Source organism: Delphinus delphis, chromosome 14 (genome assembly GCF_949987515.2).
Source record: "Delphinus delphis chromosome 14, mDelDel1.2, whole genome shotgun sequence".
NCBI classification, from domain to species: Eukaryota; Metazoa; Chordata; class Mammalia; order Artiodactyla; family Delphinidae; genus Delphinus; species Delphinus delphis.
This window is the reverse complement of record NC_082696.1, coordinates 70948776-70971382: the sequence shown is the minus strand read 5'-3', so window position 1 is coordinate 70971382 and position 22607 is coordinate 70948776. Positions and strand designations below refer to the sequence as shown.

The window sequence follows — 22607 nt, the reverse complement described above, 5'->3', positions numbered from 1 at the left end:
AATAGCTCAACGTACATCACGATGGAAGAGAAGAGCCATGGAATAATGATCAAAGCAGGAGAGTTGAATATTGGGGAAGTAAATCAACTGCCTAACAAGAAGGTCTGAGAGTTACGAGAGGTAGAAACAGAGTGGATGGGAGGGTGTAGAGATATGGATCATGTGACGACCTTTTGGGAACTAATGGTCCTTTCTGTGACATTCCTCTTGGCTTGACTCTCTCTCCTTTCCAGGGAATAAATCTTTAAAGTGGCAGAACTATGGCATGAAAACCATATTTTAATGATTTGCACAAATATATTGATAAGCTTGGTTCCCTAATTAACTATTTTCATGTGCTGTGCATTAATAATATTTAATTATTAATTCTATTACTTTTCTGGCCTTTATACATTTTCAATTTTTGTTGTAGTTAGTCCTCCAATTCCAAAGGAGTTAAATATTATTTTATAATGAATTAAAATACAATAAAATTACATATGTTGATCTCACAGTTTAGGACATCAGTTTATGTAACTGACACACATGACCATTTAATGAGTGGACCATATCATACATTTTGGCTCCCTATTATAGAAGGGCACTGGATAGGAAGAGGAGTTTTAGTCACAGCTACAAAACTCTAGACCAGTCAGTTAACTTTTCTCGTCTCACTAGCTTACAAATAAGAAAGAAGATTTGGTCTAGAATGATATTAGTAAGCTGTGTCTCAAGAATCTCTGCATCTATGACATTGTCTCTTCTAATCCTGAGACTGCAATAGAAAGAACTTTCCAACTTTATTTTTTTTCTTCTGCAATATATATAGCTACCAGAACTACAGAAAATTTGAATGGAGAAACTCTTCTTCCAGAGAAAATAGATTTAAAAAAAATAAAAATAGATATATGCTTTATAGAATTTTCTCCTGTGACTTTTTCCCCCCGACTTTTCCTGGTAGTTTCAGGCACATTGTTAGGAATCAGGTCGTGTAGGGCTTCCCTGGTGGTGCAGTGGTTAAGAATCTGCCTGCCAATGCAGGGGACATGGGTTCAAGCCCTGGTCCGAGAAGATCCCACATGCCACGGGGCAACTAAGCCCGCACGCCACAACTACTGAGCCTGCGCTCTAGAGCCCGTGAGCCACAAGTATTGAAGCCCATGCGCATAGAGCCCGTGCTCCACAACAAGAGAAGTCACCACAATTAGAAGCCTGCGTGCAGCAACGAAGACCCAACGCAGCCAATAATTAATTAATTAATTAATTTTTTAAAAAAGAATCAGATCGTGTGGGTCATTACAAGAAGAAAAACGAGGGATGATGAGTGGGAAATCACAAACCTACCTAGCTGTCAGGAGACCAAACCGAACATGTCATAGGAACTTTCATTTCTATGCCTGACACCAAACTACATCAAACACAGGCAAACATGTATACACTCTAAGTATCTACTGAAGTGAACTGAGATATGTTTGCTTCATGCTTTAAAAAATATCCTTAATTTAGAGGATTTTGGCTGGTTAGATTATTTTAAAGCAATTCCTTAGTTTTCCCAACAAGTCAATGACCTTATTTTCCCCTTTTATGGAAATACAAAGGCTGCCATCATATAAAGAAAATATTTTTGTTCCTAAGCTGGAGATACTATCTTCCATTTTTGAATGACTGGTAGAAAAATGACCCTTCTATTTTCTAAGATGAAAAATGTTGATTATTATTAATGTTACAAGTATGTATTTTTACCACAATTGGTGATAATTTTTAAGAATGTTTCATCAAGCGTAACAAATGGACTACTTTTCCTTTTGTTCAATCCATCAGTACAAACTGATAATATTGTGATCATTACAAATTCATTGTGAATAAAAATATTTTAAAGAATATGATAGGTTCTTCTACACAGGCCATGCCAACTGATCTGAACTGGCAGCTCCCTTTATATAGATGGCTGGTGCTCTTTCTATAGATGACACTGTTTTAGTCATTTCATAAAATGTAGGTTATCTATTCTCTATTATTTAGGCAATATATATATTTTGGTCTTATATTTAATTACCTATAGCTTATAGAAATAAGACAAACATATCCTATGTTGAACGCTCGCTCAGTGAAAAAAAGAGTTCAATTCTTAATATCCTCAGAAAGGATGTTCTCATTTATTACAAAATGTCATTATCAGGAAAGAGCAAAAATATCTACTACTATCAGAAATGAAAGCCATAGAAAACAATTTTTTTTACAATAATTTGAAAGGAAGGAGTATGTTCTTTCTCAGATCAAAACCTGGCAGTTATTATAACAAAATTCCTATATATTTTCAATCAAATTAATAAGATTTAAAGTGATTATAGAGAACTTTTTAAAGGATCTTAAAAGGACAGCAAAGATGATTCAATGTTTTAAAAGGAAACCTCTAAAGGAAAAGTTTTCAAAGGATGCAGTAGAGAAGACATACAGAGAAAAAGATAACAGTTTTTAAATATTTATAGGATTCTTACAAAGAGTATAAGAATCCTTATTTTTAAAATCTCAATTAAGAATAAAAACTTAGATAAAATACAAGTGATTCAGGTTTGCATTTGTAAAGGCTGTTAAATATTCAAATGGTTAGGTTTAGGAAGATCATAAGAAGGTGTGTTTAAGGTTTTCTGTGATATTAGAAATTAAGGAAATAAAGTAGGTGACATATCCAGGTCTTTGTCAGTCTGTACTACTATTATTCCAAGATACTGTATGGTGAGATGAAAAGGTACAACAAATTCTGCAATTTAACTTTGCAAGGAAAAAGAAAGGCGACCTTACCTACCTTGTATTTAATCCCTTATGTGATATTTTCTTCTTCTAAACTCCCTTTCAGTAAAGAAAGCAGTAGCAAAGACACCAAAAATATCTGATAGGATAGTCTAAAATTCTTTCAATATGGCGTGATAGTGAGGAAAATTTAAAAATATCCAGAGCTATGAGGCAGAAACGAAAATGAGACTAGACAAACACAGAGAACAGTCATAGAATGGTAGATTTCTATACACAAAAAACAATTGTGTTAGGACCAATTACTTGCCAAGCATCCATCTGATTCATTTGTTTGAATTAGCAAATTCTATCAGAACAGAAAAATTACTTAGTCTCACATCTCAGCTGGTATCTCAGGTTTCCTTCCAAAATTACAAAAAACAGCAATGAAGGAAAGGGAAAAAACAAACAAACAAACACTTTTCTTCTCACTGTTATGGGAAAATCCATACATCCCATCAAACATTTATTGGCAATGGAAGAACAAAAATCCTTCAGTTACTTGATGTCTATGGAATGAGAGTCACATCCAAGGCCAATATAAACTGACTATGCAATGGCATTCAAGAGCGGAAATAATAAAGACGCTCAATGATGGAAGTGCCCTAGAATAACGCCACTTCTTTTTATGCAAGAAGGCAAAGGCACTAAGGACAAGAAACAGCAACGAAAACGAGGATACAGAAGAATTCAATTACTTCTCCATGTATAACACATTACTCAGACCATTAAGATTTGTCCCAATACTTGCATGAAATTTACCCACTCAGGCTCATGATCCCATGTCCAAAATCTTAAGAGAATCTCGACATAAATGTAACAACTTTCATTAATCATGCTGTTGTTGCTATAAACTGACTAAAGTTTATCCTAATTCTTTCATTCTCATTTCTCTGATAAACAGCATTCTTGGATAGCAAGAGCTTCTTAGATGAAGCTTTGCTTTCAGGTTCTTTTCAAATGGCTAATAAAGTAAATCCCACAGCCTTGACTCTGGGCCTTCATCCAGAAGTCTTTCCTTTCGCTAATCTTTCCTTTGGGAATCTGTATTCTTGCAGAGGAGTTTATGTAAAACCAAAGCTAGTGATCAAACTATTCACCCACTTAGTCCCATTTCCTTTTCTAATGCTGAAGAAAACTAACAGAGCTCCATATGCATAGGCTGAGAATCATAAAAATAAGACTTCATTAATCTAACAGAAAAAAATGTTGTATACAGGTATTGTCTCTAGGTAGTCTTTTTCCCCCCCATTTTCAGAGAAAGAAAATTCATCAGTAGAAAAATATAAGCCACATGGGCAGACTTGGTACACTGCCAAATACAGTTCAAGCAAACGCCTTTGATGTGAAGCCACTTTGATACGGAGCAGGGCCCTGTGGGGCTCCTGGGCACAAAAGCCTTCCTGTGTGCCCCATTTCTTTCATTACAGGAAATAGGCTTCACTCAGCCTCCAGGACTTACCCTGAGGTTCCAACGGACAAGTTCAAACAACTGCTAATTAGGCAAGGGAGGGGATGCACGACAAGGGAAGTCAAGAAACTGTAGTGCAGCCTTGGGGCAGGGTCCTGGTTCCCCCTCAAGGGATACACAGCAATACCTTTGAGCTGTTCTACAGATACTGAAACCCCCAGAAGGTGGGAGAAGTTAACAGTACGCTGCCCACCAGCACGTAGACCCCAGACCGGTTGGAACCTGAAGGTTGACGATGCTGACTCCCACTTACCTCACCACCAACCAATCAGAAGATTGTCCACAAGCTGATCACACCCCCTGTGAACCAGTACTATAAAACTCCTCACTACCCCCTCCAGGTCAGGACACACCGTGTTGACAGCATGAGCCCGCTGTGGCCCCCTCTGCCTGGCAAAGCAATAAAGCTGTTCTTTTCTACTTCACCCAAAACTCTGTCTCTGAGATTTAATTTGGTGTCAGGGTACAGAGGCCAGATTCGGTTTCAACTTTTCCAAAGAATTTAGCAGGGGGAGTTGCCACTGCTGGAGCCTAAGAAACTGATCCCCCCAATGCTACTCTAAACCAAATAATGTCCATTTTCCCTCACATTTCGACCATCCCTCTACAAATTCAAATCCACACTATCACAGGAAATCTGTCACATTTCCTTTAAGTCAAGCATAAGTGAGAAATATGCCTTCAAAAAGCATAAGCTATATTATTATTATATCAGTTAAGACTTTGGGGAAATTAAAGGAGAAAATTAAACAGCATTAACTTGATTTATAATAGGGTTCTCAGGCTACTTCTTTTGGGGAGTTGTGCCTCATTCCAGTTCTGTCTGGTTAGGTGCCCCACCTATGGTTTTTTTCAAAAGTATTAAACAGTTCTAGATATACTGGATGAAACCTGCAGATTAAAATTTAATATGATTCCATTCAAATAAAAGGTCTATCATTTAATTAGACATAATTTTACCAAATTTATGACATATTTCTTCCTATTACAGTTAATCCCATTATTTTATTCTATCAAATGCTGCATATTTTTCTACAGCTTCATCTAAAAGGTAAAGTTATTATCCACCACACCAATTCATTGTTAGCAACATGTATTTTTATCTTTCACTGAATATGTAGAGAGTTTGAACATTATGTCTAACAAAGTTAATAAATTTACTTTTTATTATTTACATATATTTCTTACCTAATTGCTTCTAAAAGTCCAACACCAGAATTTAATACAGGCACTACATTCCTTGCAACTATTCAGACTCATGATGATAGTTTTTAGATGTTAAGAAGGGTGAAGTTCTTCAAAATTCTCTTGAAGAGTTAACAAGCAAAACAGTATGACGATCACTGATCTACAGTGACAAACATAATCTCGAGTGTTCACTGGTGTTGACAGATGTGCCATCTTAATTTCCTAAATGATGCAGAAGTTCGATGTTACATTTAACATTTACTCCTGAATGTGACTGGCTGCAGAACTGAGCAAAATTCCTAAACGCATCAGTTGGGTGGCACGCCAAGAATACATGTACTTCAATAAAGGACTGGCAATGATTTTAGAACCCAAGAAATACAGTTTTCACTGTATTTAAGATGAAACATGAATTTTGAAACTTATTTTTTTACTATTTCTAGACTGTTCTTATTAAATTAAGGATTTGTGTTTCCCACACATTGTGAATAGCTACAGAATTCTCTCAATGGTGTAGTTATACGTTGGCACATTTATAAATATGACATGAAGTAACAGGAATAAAATGAAGTTTCTATCAAGAATGTCTCTTCCGAAAGGGGAAAGAAAATCATTTGGCACTGATGCAATTATCAGTTACTCTCAAGCACTGAACTGTAGACTTGAGAATATGGTTATCAGAAATATTTAAATTTATCGTAATGTTTAGCAGCATATTGGCAATCAAAAGAATATAATCTTTTAAGCTCCCAAATATTTAACTAACAAATTTGTTTAAAACGGAGAGGCAGTAGGTCGGTGAAGAATCACTTGAAAGAAAATGTATGAAGCCTTATGGATCTCAAGATCTTGCTAATTAACAACTATGTCACATGTTCATAGCTAGGAAAACAAAGGGATTGGTGTTTAGAAAGCATTAGAACAAAACAAAGAATGAAATGATGGTTTTAGCTTCTGTTCTTGTTTTTTTTTTTTCCTTTAAAACTAAAATAAAACTAGACTAGATAAATTGATGTTTTCATTACATTAATAAAGGTTTGAGGCAGTAAACAATACAAGTTATAGGTTCAGGGAAACCATGAAATTATTCAAATCACAGAAAAATGACAGGAAACACAGGGATCCAGAGGACTGGCGGGCTTTACTCTGTTTTCTCTGGAGTGCAGGAAGCCATCTCACCCTGGAGGGGGAAGAAGACGTAAAATTCTAATAAGATACTATATATATATTTTTTTAAGAGGATATGGGCTTTCCACTTAGCCTGGGAAGAAATCCAGGGCTAATGACTATCTAAAACCTGGGTTTGCAAGACATACTCATTGAAGAGAATTAATACTATTTGGGTGGTGTGTGGGGTGGGATGGAGACAAGAAAAAGAAGGTGATCTAAAGAAAACTACTGCAATTGAGCACAAAATACAGCCAAAGTCCAAGAGTGAAAATGGAGTTAGTTCTCAAAGCTAACATAAGGAAACATACTACTGCATCTGGGAAAGAAAAAAAAGGGCAGTTCTTCAATTCTGAGAGGAATTTATCAAATGAGTCTATATAAAGGACACTGAACAAAATATCAGACTTTCTTTCCGAAAGAAGTTTTAATAAAAGATAAAGAAGAACCTTCTCTATTTGGCATTTCTTTCTCACAGGGACCCTACAAAAGACAGAATATAACATTAAATTATGAATGCCTGCAAACCAGGTTGAATAAATCAAAACTAAACGTCACTGATCATAGTTTGCTGTACTGTTAAAGTATCAAACTGGGAGGTATATTCTCTACTCAGTAATGATTTGTCTGTTAAGTGGGGCACATGAGTGGAGGGAAGGTTTTATGCAAACTCAAGGTGGCAGTCAGCAGACGCACAATAGAAATCCTTCATATGTGAAAGTTTTCTTAAACTGACTCAAGCGGCTTAATACATAAATGAGACTTCATGCAATTTATCCCTGTTTCCAACCACAAGGAATTCTTCCCACCATAGTCACTGGTGGTTTTCTCTGGGTAAGGAATGACAATTGTCCTCTGAGATTGTTTAGTATTTTGTTTTCATTTTGGGGGGCTGGGGGTAGCGCCATGTATCTCTTTCTAAATAAAAGCAAGAAGAAAGCTTTTCTATATCTATATACACCCTTTCGAATTGTTCGTGTTAGTGTTACGTACTTTGATAAACACTGTGTTCAAATTACTTCCTTATTTACATTACTAAGAAAGTGTATTTCATTAGTACAACTTTTCATATTATTTAGTGAACCAGCCTTGGGGCAGGGTCCTGGTTCCTCCTCAGGGGATACACAGCAATACTATTTTGTTACATGAGAAATAATGAAGGGTAATAAAGGAAAAAGAAACCACATTACCATGTCCAAGACTTTATGTCACATGTTAGGAATGTCTTATAACTACAAGATAATAAATTAGAAGCTAAATTTGGTGTAAAAATAATCTTTGCAAAAAAAAGTATGCAATGTCAGTATCTTGTTTGTCTTACTGGAAAAATTAATGAGCTCATCTTCTCATGTGAAAGAACTCCCCCCTACTACTAGATTTTTTTCTGGGTGAGTGCTTCCTTGAAAAACTTAACAGAGTTTAAATTATTGCTTGTATTTAACACTTTCCATCTGTTTTCAGAAATAGTTGTACCAAATATAATATACTGGTCAGGAAGCAGAATAATATATAAACTTCCTTTGTGTTCAATGAATACTTACAAACACGTTTTCAGTAGTTTTTTTTACAAATCTTGATTTGCTAGTGCCTTAGGATTTTAGTCAGAGAAGGGACTTAATTAGGCATCCTTTTGTGAAAACTCACTCTCTTTTGAAATGAGAAGGGCCTAATCTAAAAGAGTGGCAATGGGATTGAATGGATGAGAGAGCTTCAACAGGTAAGAGGTAAAACTGACAAGGCGCAAAAAGGGAAAAGAAGGGGGTTAAAACCCTGAAAATCTCTGAGGTGTCTGGTTGAGGTGACTGAGTGGACGGTGTTGCACCTCCCAAAGTTAAGAAACCTGGAGGACTGGAACGGTAGGCTGGGGAGGAACAGAAGAAAAAGAAAATAGGACCTAGAAGAGAACATGGGGAGCATTGACATTTTAGTGGGTGGAGCGGGTCACTGCTCTTAGCTGTACAGATGCAGAAGGAAATACACTGAAGAGTGGAAACGGATTAGGTTTAGTTCATGGAAGTAAGATGTTAAGCCAGTGAATTCCTAGGGGAAATGGAGAGGAGTATATGAGACAAGGAAGATCAGGCCCAGTGTTTACATTCTTGCAACCGTAAGGGTGAGAAGAGCCAAGAACACAGCTGGAGCTCAACCCAGCGGAGCAGAAGATCCGGCTGAGGCTGAGCAGGGCAGGCAGAGCTACGGAACTCCAACCCCATGTTAACAACATTTGAATTGAAAAAATAGGGGCACAGGGCTTCCCTGGTGGCGCAGTGGTTGAGAGTCCGCCTGCCGATGCAGGGGACGCGGGTTTGTGCCCTGGTCCGGGAAGATCCCACATGCCGCAGAGCGGCTGGGGCCGTGAGCCATGGCCGCTGAGCCTGCGCGTCCGGAGCCTGTGCTCCGCAACGGGAGAGGCCACAACAGTGAGAGGCCCGCATACTGCAAAAAAAAAAAAAAAAGCAAACATGGCCTACTTGGCTCTTCCTTGAGGCGGAAGAAAGGACGGATTTGTGCAGTGCACAGAGGACAAGATCGTAGGAGAATGGACTTGGGTTATAAATAAAATTAAGCGTACTAAGTCTGCAAGCTTGAGAAATTCTTATGGACTGCAGCTCTTCTTATCTCTGCTAATGTTTTCAGGGTCGGTGTAAACACACTAGGGTGTCGTATATCCACGTCACCTCACCTACAGCCATCACTCCAGGACTAAGAGACTGTAGAGTTATTCCCATGTGGATTGGTTACTGCTATTGGCAACTGTGTTAGCTTCCTACAGCCTTCCTTGACTTCCGCACTCCATATCCTAAGGGGATCCAGTGCCCTCAGAGTGACCAGGATTGATGCAAGGGGAGCCCATATCACAACAGTCTTCTTACTGGGCCTCCCATGTCCACTCTAGCCCCTCCTTTCCAATCTTTTAACCACATTAACAGCCAGAATAATCTTTTAAAACTTTAACTGGATGTCATCATTCCTCTGCTTCAAATACCTCAACGGCTCCCCAAATGGATTAAGAATAACAATGAGACTCTACCATGACCCGCAAGACCTGCACGTGACTCCTGACTATCTCAAACCTCGTCTCATGCCATCCTCCCCGCTTCCAGACCTTTTGAACATGTGATTTCCTTCGCCTCAAATGATTTTTTTTTTCTGGTTTTCACAAGCTAACTCCTCATTCCTCAGGTGTCAGCTTAAATATTATCTTCTCAGAGACACATCCCTGGCTACACGATGAAAAGAAATCCCTGTTGTTCTTCATCACTCTCCTCTGTTCATTTCCTTCATAACCCAAGCTGTACTCACGTCTTTCTCTGCTCCTCTGAATATTATAGGCATGCCTCGTTTTATTGCACTTCACAGATGTTGTGTTTTTTTTACAAATTGAAGGTTTGTGGCAACTCTTCGTTGAGCAAGTCTATCAGCGCCATTTTTCCAATGGCATGTGCTCACTTTGCATCTCTGTGTCATACATTGCTAATTCTCCTAATATTTCAAACATTTCCATATTTGTTACAGTGATCTGTGATCAGTGATCTTTGATACTACTCTTGCAACAAGAAGACAACTCACTGAAGGCTCAGATGATGGCTAGAATTTTTTGGCAGTAAAGTACTTTTAAATTAAGGTATGTACATTGGTTTTGTAGACAAAATGCTATTGCACAGTTTAACAGACTACAGTACAGTGTAAACATACCTTTTATACGCACTGGGGAACCAAAAAAAATTTGTGTGACTCACTTTATTGTGATATTCACTTTACTGTGCTGGTCTGGAACCAAACCTGCAACTTCTCCAAGGTATGCCTGTACTTATAAATTCCACAAAGGCAGGAAATACTTCTTTTATTTACCTATATTCAGATTAGTAAAGTGCCTGGCAGGTAGTGGACACTCAATACATTTCTGTTAAAGAAAGGAAGGAGAGAAGAAATCATGAACACAGAGAATCAACAAAAAGATTTTGAAGAAGTGGCAGAGTTGGGAAGAAAACAAAGCAGGGACCTTCCAGAACAACTGAGTGATCAGCACTGTTATCTGACAATTTCTAAAACTAGGTTTAAATGTTAAATTACTGTCATTAAATCAATTAGTGTTAGAAACTTCTTAAAGTGAAACCATATTTGAACAATATTCCTATGGAGTATCTATTAGAATTAAGTCTTCTAGAAAGCAATAGATGAAATTCTTTATATGTAAACACTCCATTATTTGGGAGACAAATCTTAATTAACAACACAACATACAATTTTAGCTTCTGAAAATCAGAACACATACTAGTCAATGAGGAAAAGCCCAAGAAGCTACATGTTAAGAGTGTAGCTTCTCTGAACAACTCAGATCCAAGATAGAACCTAATCAATGCAAGAAGACGACTCAACATGAGTCTAGGAGGATGTCATGGTTAATTTTATGTGTCAGAACTTCCCTGGTGGCGCAGTGGTTAAGAATCTGCCGGCCAGTGCAGCGGACACGGGTTCAAGCCCTAGTCTGGGAAGATTCCACATGCCACAGAGCAACCAAGCCCATGCACCACAGCTACTGAGCCTGCGCTCTAGAGTCCGCGAGCCACAACTACTGAGCCCACGTGCTGCAACTACTGAGCCCGTGTGCCTAGAGCCTGTGCTCTGCAACAAGAGAAGCCACCGCGATGAGAAGCCCGCGCACCGTGACAAAGAGTAGCCGGCGCTCGCTGCAACTAGAGAAAGTCCGCGCACGGCAATGAAGACCCCACGCAGCCAAAAATAAAATTAAAAAAAAAAATTTATGTCTCTCAACTTGGCTAGGCATCGTATCCAGATAGTTGGTCAAACATTAGTCTAGATGTTTCTGTAAAGGTAATTTTTAGATGAGATTAACACTGAAATCAGTAGACTTTGAATAAAGCAGATTACCTTCCATTATGTGGATGGGTCTCATCCAATCATTTGAAGAGCTTACTAGAAAAGACTTTACATGACCTTCCCCAAGGGAGAGGGAATTCTTCCAGCACATTTTTGGAGTGAACTGCAGCATCCACTCTTCCCTGGGTTTCCAGCCTGACAGCCTACCCGGAGGATCTGGGACTGGCCAGCCTCTACAACTGAGTGAGCCAATCCCTTAAAATAAATCACACACACACACACACACACACACACACACACACACATACACACACACACAAACCTGATTCTCTTTCTCTGGAGAACTCTAAAACAGAGGAGTACAAAGTAGAAAAATGAGTTCAAGCCCTAATTCTGGTACTTAACAACCTGGTGATACTGAGTTTCCTTGGAATGACTGTATTAAATCATAAAATACATAGATTTTAAAAACCACCAAGTAGTATACGTTAATGACTCTATCTCCACATGCTCCATTAACACTCAACTACTGTTTCCAAATAAATGTGAACTGAAAATGTACATAAAAACAATGAGATAAGCTCTTCTTTATTCATTTTAAAACTAGTATGAGCATGCCAATTAATTAAGCATAAATAGGTGTTGTTCTGATGGTTAAAATCCAACGTACTTTCCATAGCAGAAAACACTGGAAAGAATCCTAAGGTAATACTGAATTCATCAAACAAATGGTATTTATTTGGCACGCTGTCAATAAAAATTAACTTCTTCCATTAGGGAAATAACATACCATTTTCAGCTTTTAAAATAAATTACCTCATTTCATAGTGAAAATGTTTTAACGTCACAAAGCAGCACTAATTTTGTAAAATGTGTAAAATATGATACCCTCCAAATTATTATAAATGTCATTCATTCAGCCGCCAATCATAGTAAGACTAGAATTTATATTGGTAAATGAACATTTTCCTTGCTTAGAAAGAAATGAAATTCAATACCTTTCATGATTTATTTTAAGTAGATAATTACATAATTTGGAATTCTATCAAATATTTTATAAATTTTACTACACTGAATATAAAATATTATTATAAAATATATAGTAAGGAGCTCAAATTGACAACTTCAATTATGACTTTACTTCAAACAGTTAAAACTGAGACTATAAAATTACCTACGTATAAAATAACCAAAATTTTTAAAGGTATATAAAATAATTCTTACATGATATTAACTACAGAGTACTTTGTCATAAAAACAGACCTTTGAATTTTCAGAAGCATACCTAAGAAGCACAAAGGAAATTTGGTGGAAAGAATAAAAGCAAACTCTAGCCTGGCTATTTCTCCTCAACTACTGATTGGGGGGGCAGGGGTCGGGGGGAGGGACAAAGCACTGCCTCTGGGAAAATTCTTCCTAATAATTTCTCTAGGAGCTAAAACTGTAACTAAGTTAAGGAAAATATATTAAAAAAACAACAGTTTAAAAGCACATACAGAACAAAGTCTGAAAAAAACTACAGAGAAATTCTTAAAAATCAGATGAGAAGAATGTAATTACTTCAAATGAGAAAATGTCAACATTAAACTTTTTATCCATTCAAACTAACAGAAACATTATAACCAGGATACAGCTGTGTAAACTGACATGTGCCTGTGGGTTTGTCTGGGGGAAGGAGTACGAATTTTGATGAGATGTGTCATCAAATCACTTGAAATCTGTTCACAATCCTTCTTATTTGAAAATCTATTATTTTTAATAAATCCTAAAATTGTGATTTAAAGTTGCTACTAAAAACTTCCTGAATTAGAAAGCAAGGTTATTTGAAATGATGAGTTAGTTGTGAGGTGTTCCAAATACCTGGAATTATTCTTCTGTAGGCTGCTCTTTTAAAAATTCACAGAATTTTCTAGTTAAAAGTGACCTTAGAATTCAACTATTTTACAATCACACCCAATGCAAGAATCTCACTTATAATGTGTATGACCACTGATTATCTAACCACATGAACATTTCCAATGAGGAGAATAAGGAAAGTCTATTCCAATGTCAGATAAATTATCAGAAAAGCTTCACCTACACTGACTGTAAATCTGCATCCCTGTAATAACTTCTATCTACTGATTTTAGTTCTACATTTTGAGGCTATTCCAAGCAAGTATACTTTTTTTTCACATGAAAATCTTCCAAATAATTGAAGACCTAACTATGTCCCTTTCAAGTCTTATCTTTTAGGCTACACATTTCTATTTCCACCAACTCTTTCTCATATTACAAGTTTTCAATAACTATCACTGCTTTGGTCACTCTTCTCTGGGTATATCTCAGTTTGCCAATGTCACTTCAAAAATATGGAATCCAAAACTAAACACAATATTCCAGATGTGATCTGGGAAGATGATGTAAAGAACCATTTATTGCCTCCCTTTAAAAAAATTCTTTATTTTTAGTAATGAAGACTGGCACTTATAATCCTTCTTAAAAACATAATAACGCCCAAATCAATACACTTTCATAAAGACTACCTGAGATAAAACTTGGTAACTTTTCATGATTCTCCATATGCTATGTGCAAACTTAAAACACCTGGGTGTACCACACAGACTGTAGCAAAGTTATTTTTGGATCCTAAACTTAAATTTCCATTCAAGTTTTCCACACTTAAGAGTCTCTAGCTGAATATGGAGACTTGATGAACTGTTACTTGACACTTTTTAAGGGTCTTTTACAGTAAAAGATAAGTTTAACTGCCTTGCAAAAGAGATTTATATGTCTATGCAAACGTTTAGACAATCCTTAGATCCTGATGTGAAAGAACGCTCTTTGAATCATGCCTACATTTTTTCCATTCTCCAGATTTTTTCCTAATTAAGGCAATACTTAAGAAAGAAGATAGTTTGGTATTTTAAACTACTTCTGGGCACACACTGTATTGCCAAAACTTAAGATACAGGCTACTCTACCTCACTCCTATTTAGCACAAATCACATATACATTTTCATAAATATGACATTTAGTCTGTTCAGAAAAAAATAGTCAATTTCAATTAATTAGTAGTTCAACAAATCATCATCCTCTAAATCTCCATAATAAATGAAAATCAACTTTTTGCAAATAATTATCTCTAAAAAATCAACTGAGGTAACATTTAAGAAACTTGAACTAGTCCAAATATTCCAATAACTTGTTTCATATTTTTGAAAAAAAATTCCACGATGTAGTGTTGTTTTTTTAAAAAAAGGGAGGGTGGGTAGATGCAAATATCAGGCCTATGTCACGGGAAAAGAAAGAAATGAACAAAAGAATATTTTGGAATAAGTATAAATCAAAGGCTTAGTACCATGGATAAAGGGTGAAAAGCTTATTAATATCTAATATTTAAATGATAACTTTTCTAGAAGCATTAAAAAACTAGCTGCTCTCTTAAACACCAACTATTTCAATTTCTAGAGATTCTAACACAATAAAATTGTAGAAACAGAAAATTCCAATACAATAAAAAAAAATAACAAACTGAACCAGAGCTATCAATGAAAAATATTCCCTGTTCTCAAAAGTCTCCTAAATATTTCAAAAGATTCTAAAGTGGCTTAATCGAAGAAAGCCAAATCCAATAAAAAATATTCCTGGTCCACCTGCGCAGCTCTGTATCCAGGACTACTTAGAGGTTTAGGACCTCCTCTGACCTCTTCCCAGAAGCCCCCTTAGCTCTGAAAGTGAGATGACCTAGGAAAGCAAGAGATACTCTGGGCACTGGATCACTTGGCAGTTTACATCACAATGGATCACAAAGGACCACATCACAAAGGATAGAACTATTCAACGGACCACATCTAACTCACAGCTATTAAAACTGGCTCTGAATTGGTACAGCCACTATGGAGAACAGTATGGAGGTTCCTTAAAAAACTACAAATAGAACTACCATATGACCCAGCAATCCCACTACTGGGCATATACCCTGAGAAAACTATAATTCAAAAAGAGTCATGTACCAAAATGTTCATTGCAGCTCTATTTACAATAGCCAGGACATGGAAGCAACCTAAGTGTCCATCATCGGATGAATGGATAAAGAAGATGTGGCACATATATACAATGGAATATTACTCAGTCATAAAAAGAAACGAAATTGAGCTATTTGTAATGAGGTGGATAGACCTAGAGTCTGTCATACAGAGTGAAGTAAGTCAGAAAGAGAAAGACAAATACCGTATGCTAACACATATATATGGAATTTAAGAAAAAAAAATGTCATGAAGAACCTAGGGGTAAGACAGGAATAAAGACACAGACCTACTAGAGAATGGACTTGAGCATATGGGGAGGCGGAAGGGTAAGCTGTGACAAAGCGATAGAGAGGCATGGACATATATACACTACCAAACGTAAGGTAGATAGCTAGTGGGAAGCAGCCACATAGCACAGGGAGATCAGCTCGGTGCTTTGTGACCACCTGGAGGGGTGGGATAGGGAGGGTGGGAGGGAGGGAGACGCAAGAGGGAAGAGATATGGGAACATATGTATATGTATAACTGATTCACTTTGTTATAAAGCAGAAACTAACACACCATTGTAAAGCAATTATACTCTAATAAAGATGTAAAAAAAATGATACAAAAAAACAAAAAAAACTGGCTGTGAAATCACGTTTCTTTTCCATAAGCAACTTAAACTGTCGCTATTTATAATTAATTACTGAGTTACTGAAATATTTATAGCCTAATAAAGTAAACTCTCTATCATATACCTGTATAGTACATATAAAAAAAGACTGTTTAAGAAAACCAGATAGATTTAAAATGTGAAAATTTATAAAACAGGATACAATATGAAAGTGTTCATCCTATTAACTATTCATTTGATAGCTATTCTAATTATAATCTGCAGTGTATAATGAGGACATTCTTGGGTTAAAGGAGTATTAGCTTTGGGAAGGTTTCTTTTTACATTTATTCCTTTTAACCTTTTTTCTTACTGCTCTTTCATAAACCAAATATCAATTAAAACCAACACCCTCACCCTATAAGACTACAAAATTTGCTGAACTTTTGGCCCTTCTGGATAAACTATATATTTCCATTACAATAATCATGGTCTAATCATGGTCATGTTTACGACCCTTTCTATATTACTAGGTAGACATTCTCATATGAAATTGCACATGAGGTAATAAAGAAAGCTTGGTCCTCGCAATTAAATAACGAATACTGTACTTCAAGTCCTTTTTAGAATTCCAAAGGAAATATGTATACAAATAAACAATAAGTGTAGAAAAACTATCTTAGTATTTTGTTTTGGTTCATCTTAGTATTTCCTTCCATGCATTTCTCTAAGAATTTTCTGGGAAAAAATAAGCAAAAAACCACATCTTACTGATTCTCTTTGACAATTAGTCTTGTTAATAATCTTCATCATTGCCAAAATCAAAACATGTACCTTTTATGTAGCATATATAATGTTTGAGTTAAAATACTAGGATCCTTAAATACATTAAGTTCCAGGTCCATACATTTAATTGCCTATTAGACTTCCCCCTCGATTTGGAAGTCCCAAAAACATTTAAAATTCAACATGTCCCTTCAGATGGCTAACAGGCACAAGAAAGATGCTCAATGTCACTGATTATTAGAGAAATGCAAATTGAAACTACAATGGGGTATCATCACCTCACACTGTTCAGAACAGCCATCATTAAAATGTAAAACAATAAATGCTGGAGACAGTATGAAGAAAAGGGAACCCTCCCGCACTGTTGGTGGGAACGTAAATTGGTGCAGCCAGTATGGAAAACAGTATGGAGGTTCCTTAAAAAACTAAAAATAGAGTTGCCATACGACCCTGTAATCCCACTCCTTGGCTTATATCTGGACAAAACTATAATTTTAAAAGATACCTGCAGGCCAACGTTCACAGCACTGTTTACAATAGTCAGTACATGGAAGCAACCTAAATGTCCATCGACAGATGAATGGATAAAGAAAATGTGGGATACACACACACACACACACACACACACACACACACACACACACACACAATGGAATATCACTCGGCCATAACAAAGAATGAAATAATGCCACCTGCAGCAACATGGATGGACCTAGAGATTATCGTACTAAGTAAAGTAAGTCAGAAAGAGAAGGACAAATATAATATGATATCACTTATATGTGGAATCTAATATGATACAAACGAACTTATTTACAAAACAGAAACAGACTCACAGACATAGAAAACAAAGTTATGGTTACCAAAGGGGAAGGGGGGGAGGGATAAATTAGGAATTTGGGATTAACAAACACAAACTACTATATGTAAAATAAACAAGGTCCTACTGTACAACACAGGGAACTATATTCAATATCCTGTAATAAACCATAATGGAAAAGAACATGAAAAAGTATTTCTGCATATAAACTAACACATTGTAAATCAATGTGTTATTTTATTCTTTATACTTCAATAAAGAATAAAATAAAACGCCCGAGAAAAAAAAAAACACTCAACATGTCCCCAAAAGAACTTTCTATATCTCTCATAAACATATTCAATTATTTTGAAACTCAGTGAATGACACAATCATTCCTTTAGTCATCCAGAAATCCAGGAGTTATAATGGTACCAGTTGTAATAACCACTACTTGGGAAAAACTACTTTGTGCCAAAATTATGTTAACTATATTATCTATATTAAATCTAATTCTCCTCAACCAAAAAACTTTCAAAATACATATTATTCTGAGAAATTTTACAATAAAGAATCCTGTTTAATTTTAGTTAACTCTGGTTCTCCAATTAAATTGAGCACTGAATGGTTTTTCTCACCTAAGTGTTGGCAAACCAATTAATGGTACTAGTCAGAAAAGACTTTGCAAATGCTTTTGTAAAAAAACTATCACCAACAAACTGTTGTATTAGCTCATCCTTTTTGCCAAAATTGTATGTGATGTACTGTATAGAGATGAGTAGTTGAAAGGAGTGTAATTATGTGTTTAAAGTTGTATGGTCTGTATTTAATCAGAACTTTACTTCCTCACAACCTGATTCCTTGGAATGAAGCTAATTACTTTCGGATCTATTATTTATGAGAATTTACCTGTTAAAACAGTAAGCTTAAAACAGTAGGAGATACAAAGATCATACCAATACTTTACATTTTTCTTCATGAGTAGATGAATAAAGGAATATTAAGTTACTATTTCTGTAAGGTAGCAAACAACATACATTCATTCAGCACCAACCAGGCACTAAGCTTAAAACAGCATGGGAAATACAGGAATAAATTCTAAAATATGATCCTTTCTCTCTAGATGCTTACAGTCTAGTTGTAACTAAATGAATAGTAAAATGACAACAAAAGAAACCAAGAGGGGAAAGAAAAACTGAGCTTGTAGATTCAACAGACTGTTGGTTGCCAGAAGTAGGGGGAGGGGGACGGGGAGAAGTGAATGAAGGTCAAAAGTTATGAACTTCTAGTTATAAAATAAATAAGTCCTGGGGATGTAATATACAGCATGGCAATTATAGTTAATAATACTGCTTTACATACTTGAAAGTTGCTCAGAGAGTATATCTTAATAGTTCTCATCACGAGAAAAAAGTTCTTTTGTAACTATGTATGGTGATGGATGTTCACTAGACTTGTAGTGATAATTTCACAATATGTACAAATATCAAATCGTTACGTTATATACCTGGAACTAATATAATATGTCGATTATACCTCAATTTAAAAACGGAAATAAATTAAATTAAAAAAGAAAAGAGACCAAGAGTACCTGATAGAACATTCAAAATACCAAAAATAGGAACATGATTAACTGCCAAAGGCATGGTGAAGTGGTAATGTAGCTAATAAGAACTTACAGGAGAAGGAGATGATTCTTGGAAAATGCAGTGTAAAATATAGCAGGCAGAAATATTTCCAAAGAAATTAGATAAATCTGCTTTAGCTGTCCTTTACATAAACCTGCATTATCAATTTGCACAAAACTTTTCTTTAAGAACAGTTTCACAGAATACAAGTAATTTAAGTAACACAGTAGGATCAGCATTCTGCAAAAATATAAAAAGGAACTGTCTTCAGCTTCCAACAATCACACCTCTATCATCTACAAATTAGCCACAATTAGATGTGTTGACATAAGCATAACGCACTACCAAATACCGAAAATTCTCCAAGAATTGAATGTTATGGGAGCAAGATAATCTAAGCAAACTCAACAACATTCTTAAAAATCATTATCCCCGACATGGTGAAAAACCCCACACAATGTATCTATGCCAAAGAGAAAAGAAATTCCACACAACACCAACAAATGAATATTCCAGCATCATACCTCAAGAAAAAAATGTTACAAGTAGAGTTATTCATATAAGAATTTATTTTTGGATGCCAGATTTTATTTTCTAGCCAGATTTTAATGCCATATTCAAAATGAAAAATAAGATCTAGCCATAGGAAAGTATGTCATTAAGATATATAAAAAAGCATAAGATCAAAAGATATACCTATTTGCAACTGTACTAAGCTCAGTACCTGTACTATTAACCCTTAATTTTCACTAATTATGTTCCTAATTGCTACCACCAAACCCACAAAGTAAATATAACAAGAGGTATAATCCTCCTGTTTAGTTTCTAAATGTCTTTGAATACCTACTGTTGCAGTAGGAAAGGCTGAAAAGACATTTGTCAATTTTGGCTTAAAAAAAAAATAGTCTAGATGCTAACTGAGGCCTGAAAGATCCATCATTATTTGAACACAATCACAATTTCCTTTCTAATTAAATATAATATCTAGATATATGGCACATAACACATTTTCAAACAGGCTTCTTTTTTTATAATCATGGGAGAACCCATGAGAATTATTCTACTAAAGAATTAAGGGGTGGGGGGGGTTCCCTGGTGGCACAGTGGTTGAGAGTCCGCCTGCTGATGCAGGGGACACGGGTTCGTGCCCCGATCCGGGAAGATCCCACATGCCACAGAGTGGCTGGGCCCGTGAGCCATGGCCGCTGGGCCTGCGCATCCGGAGCCTGTGCTCTGCAACGGGAGAGGCCACATCAGTGAGACGCCCGCGTACCGCAAAAAAAAAAAAAAAAAGAATTAAGGGGAGGGCAAGATCAAGATGTGGAGTAGGATGATTCTAAAGTCACCTCCTTCACAGGCACACCAAAATAAATGACAACCACTTACAGAGTAACTGTCTATGAGAACAACCTGAAGACTAGCAGAAAAGATTATCCACAACTATAAAGATATATAAAGAAGGAGCCACAATGAGATGGGTAGAAGAGGTGGAGACATGGTCTACTCAGGACCCACACGCCGGGCTGGCGGCCGACAAACAGGAGGGATATCACAACCACAGACGTCCTCCCTGATGACATAACACTGCATGTCAGATATTATCTCAATAAAAAAGAACTTCAAAATCACCAAAAGTTTAACAAAATATACACATTAAAAATCAACATGACAAAAAAAAATCAACATGACAGAAAACTGCCATAAAGAGATCACTTAGAAACACTTGTGGAAATTTTACTTTCTCTGTTAGTAAAGTATTCCTTAAATTTCAAATATGGCAGAAAAGTTGATAGACTAATACCATGAATATGTCACCTAGAATCAACATTTGTGAGCATTTTGCTATGAATGCCCTGCTACATCTCGCCCCATCTCTCCCCTTTCCTCTCCCTCTCCTCTCCTTCCTTCTTATCTACCTATCTATCTCCATCTATCTACACACCTATCAGATTATTTCTGACAAAGCTCCCCATAATCAAATACACTAATACTTCTAAAGAAAAAAAAAATGACACTAAGTCACATAAATCCTATAAATATCCCCATATAAATTCAGTTCAAATTTTGCCACCAAATGGGCTCCGATAGATCAGGTTTGGTCCCAAATGAGATTTTTTCTTTTTTTATGTTTTGGTTTTCAAAGTTTGGGATTTAAAAAATGTAGATAAAGGATGTTGGGCTGTAGTATTATCCCCACGTTACAGAGGAGGAAACTGAAGCCCAGAAAGGTTAACTAATTTATTCAACACTAGAACAATTGGCAAAACCAGTAAGTGAAAATAGCCCATCTACGCCAGAGCCCATACTTTTAACCACTGCTCTAGGAAGCCTCCAATCCAATAGGAAGTCCTCGGGACTTTATCTTTATCCAGAAACTGAACTCTTACCCCTAACTCCACTGCTACCCTCCTAATCTGAGCCACTGTTATCTCTCACTAGGTTTACTGCAATAGCCTGCTACCTGATTCTTCTACCCATTTAACTAATGGTAAAAGCCAATGTTCTTCAAAGTAGCCGACAAGAAGCTATAGGTTCTGTACCCTCTTATTTATCCTACATCTGTGACCCCATCATCAGCCCTCTCTCACTCCACCCTGTCTCTATGCTGCTCTATGGTACACATTCCCCCTTGTATCTCCCCCTCTCACCCTCCAATATCATCTTCCAATGAAACCTGCAGTGTCCCCTCTATGTAAAACAGCTACTGCCCCTCCCCCCAAGCACATGACACTCCGCATCCCCCTTTTCCTCCTCAACTCTTTCTTTCCCCATAACACTTATTGCCTCCCAACACTCTAGACAATTACTTTTTGTTTCCCTGTCTCTTCTGCTTTTAGATTTACATATATACCAATGTATCCCAAGCCCGTAGAAAATCTAGTACCTAGTAAGTGCTCAAAAAAATAACTGTTGCTATTGGGATTTCTATGTCAACTTCAACCCAAATACTTTGAGCTAAACTCTTCTACATGTCTTATAGTTGTTAGCACTTCTCAGGATCTCATAGAAAACTTTGAATTTCAATAAATATGCTTAAATTACATTTTAAAACAGCTAAGATGTATACACTTACACTTTTATTAAGAGTCTTTATGTAGAAATATATTTTATAGACATGTACAGACATATATATTTTATGATGTCACTCAGAGAAACAGTAAGGTAAAGAACAGTTTATACAATTTGATCCCTTCTATAAGGAGAACAGTATGTATTTGTATGTATTGGAATTTTTGCTATGATGACATTGCGTATTTTTAAAATATTTCTTCCTTCTGTTTATATGTATTTTCTCATTCTTTCAATAATGAATATGTATTATTTGTAAGATTAAAAAATACTGATATAC

At 36.2% G+C, this 22607-nt stretch overlaps 1 protein-coding gene across 1 annotated transcript in view; it reads right to left on the bottom strand.

Annotated features, from left to right (window-relative positions):
- The window catches only part of ME1 (malic enzyme 1), a 193151-nt gene that overhangs the window by 133032 nt on the left and 37512 nt on the right, over window positions 1-22607 (bottom strand). The gene's annotated exons all lie outside the window — the stretch shown is intronic.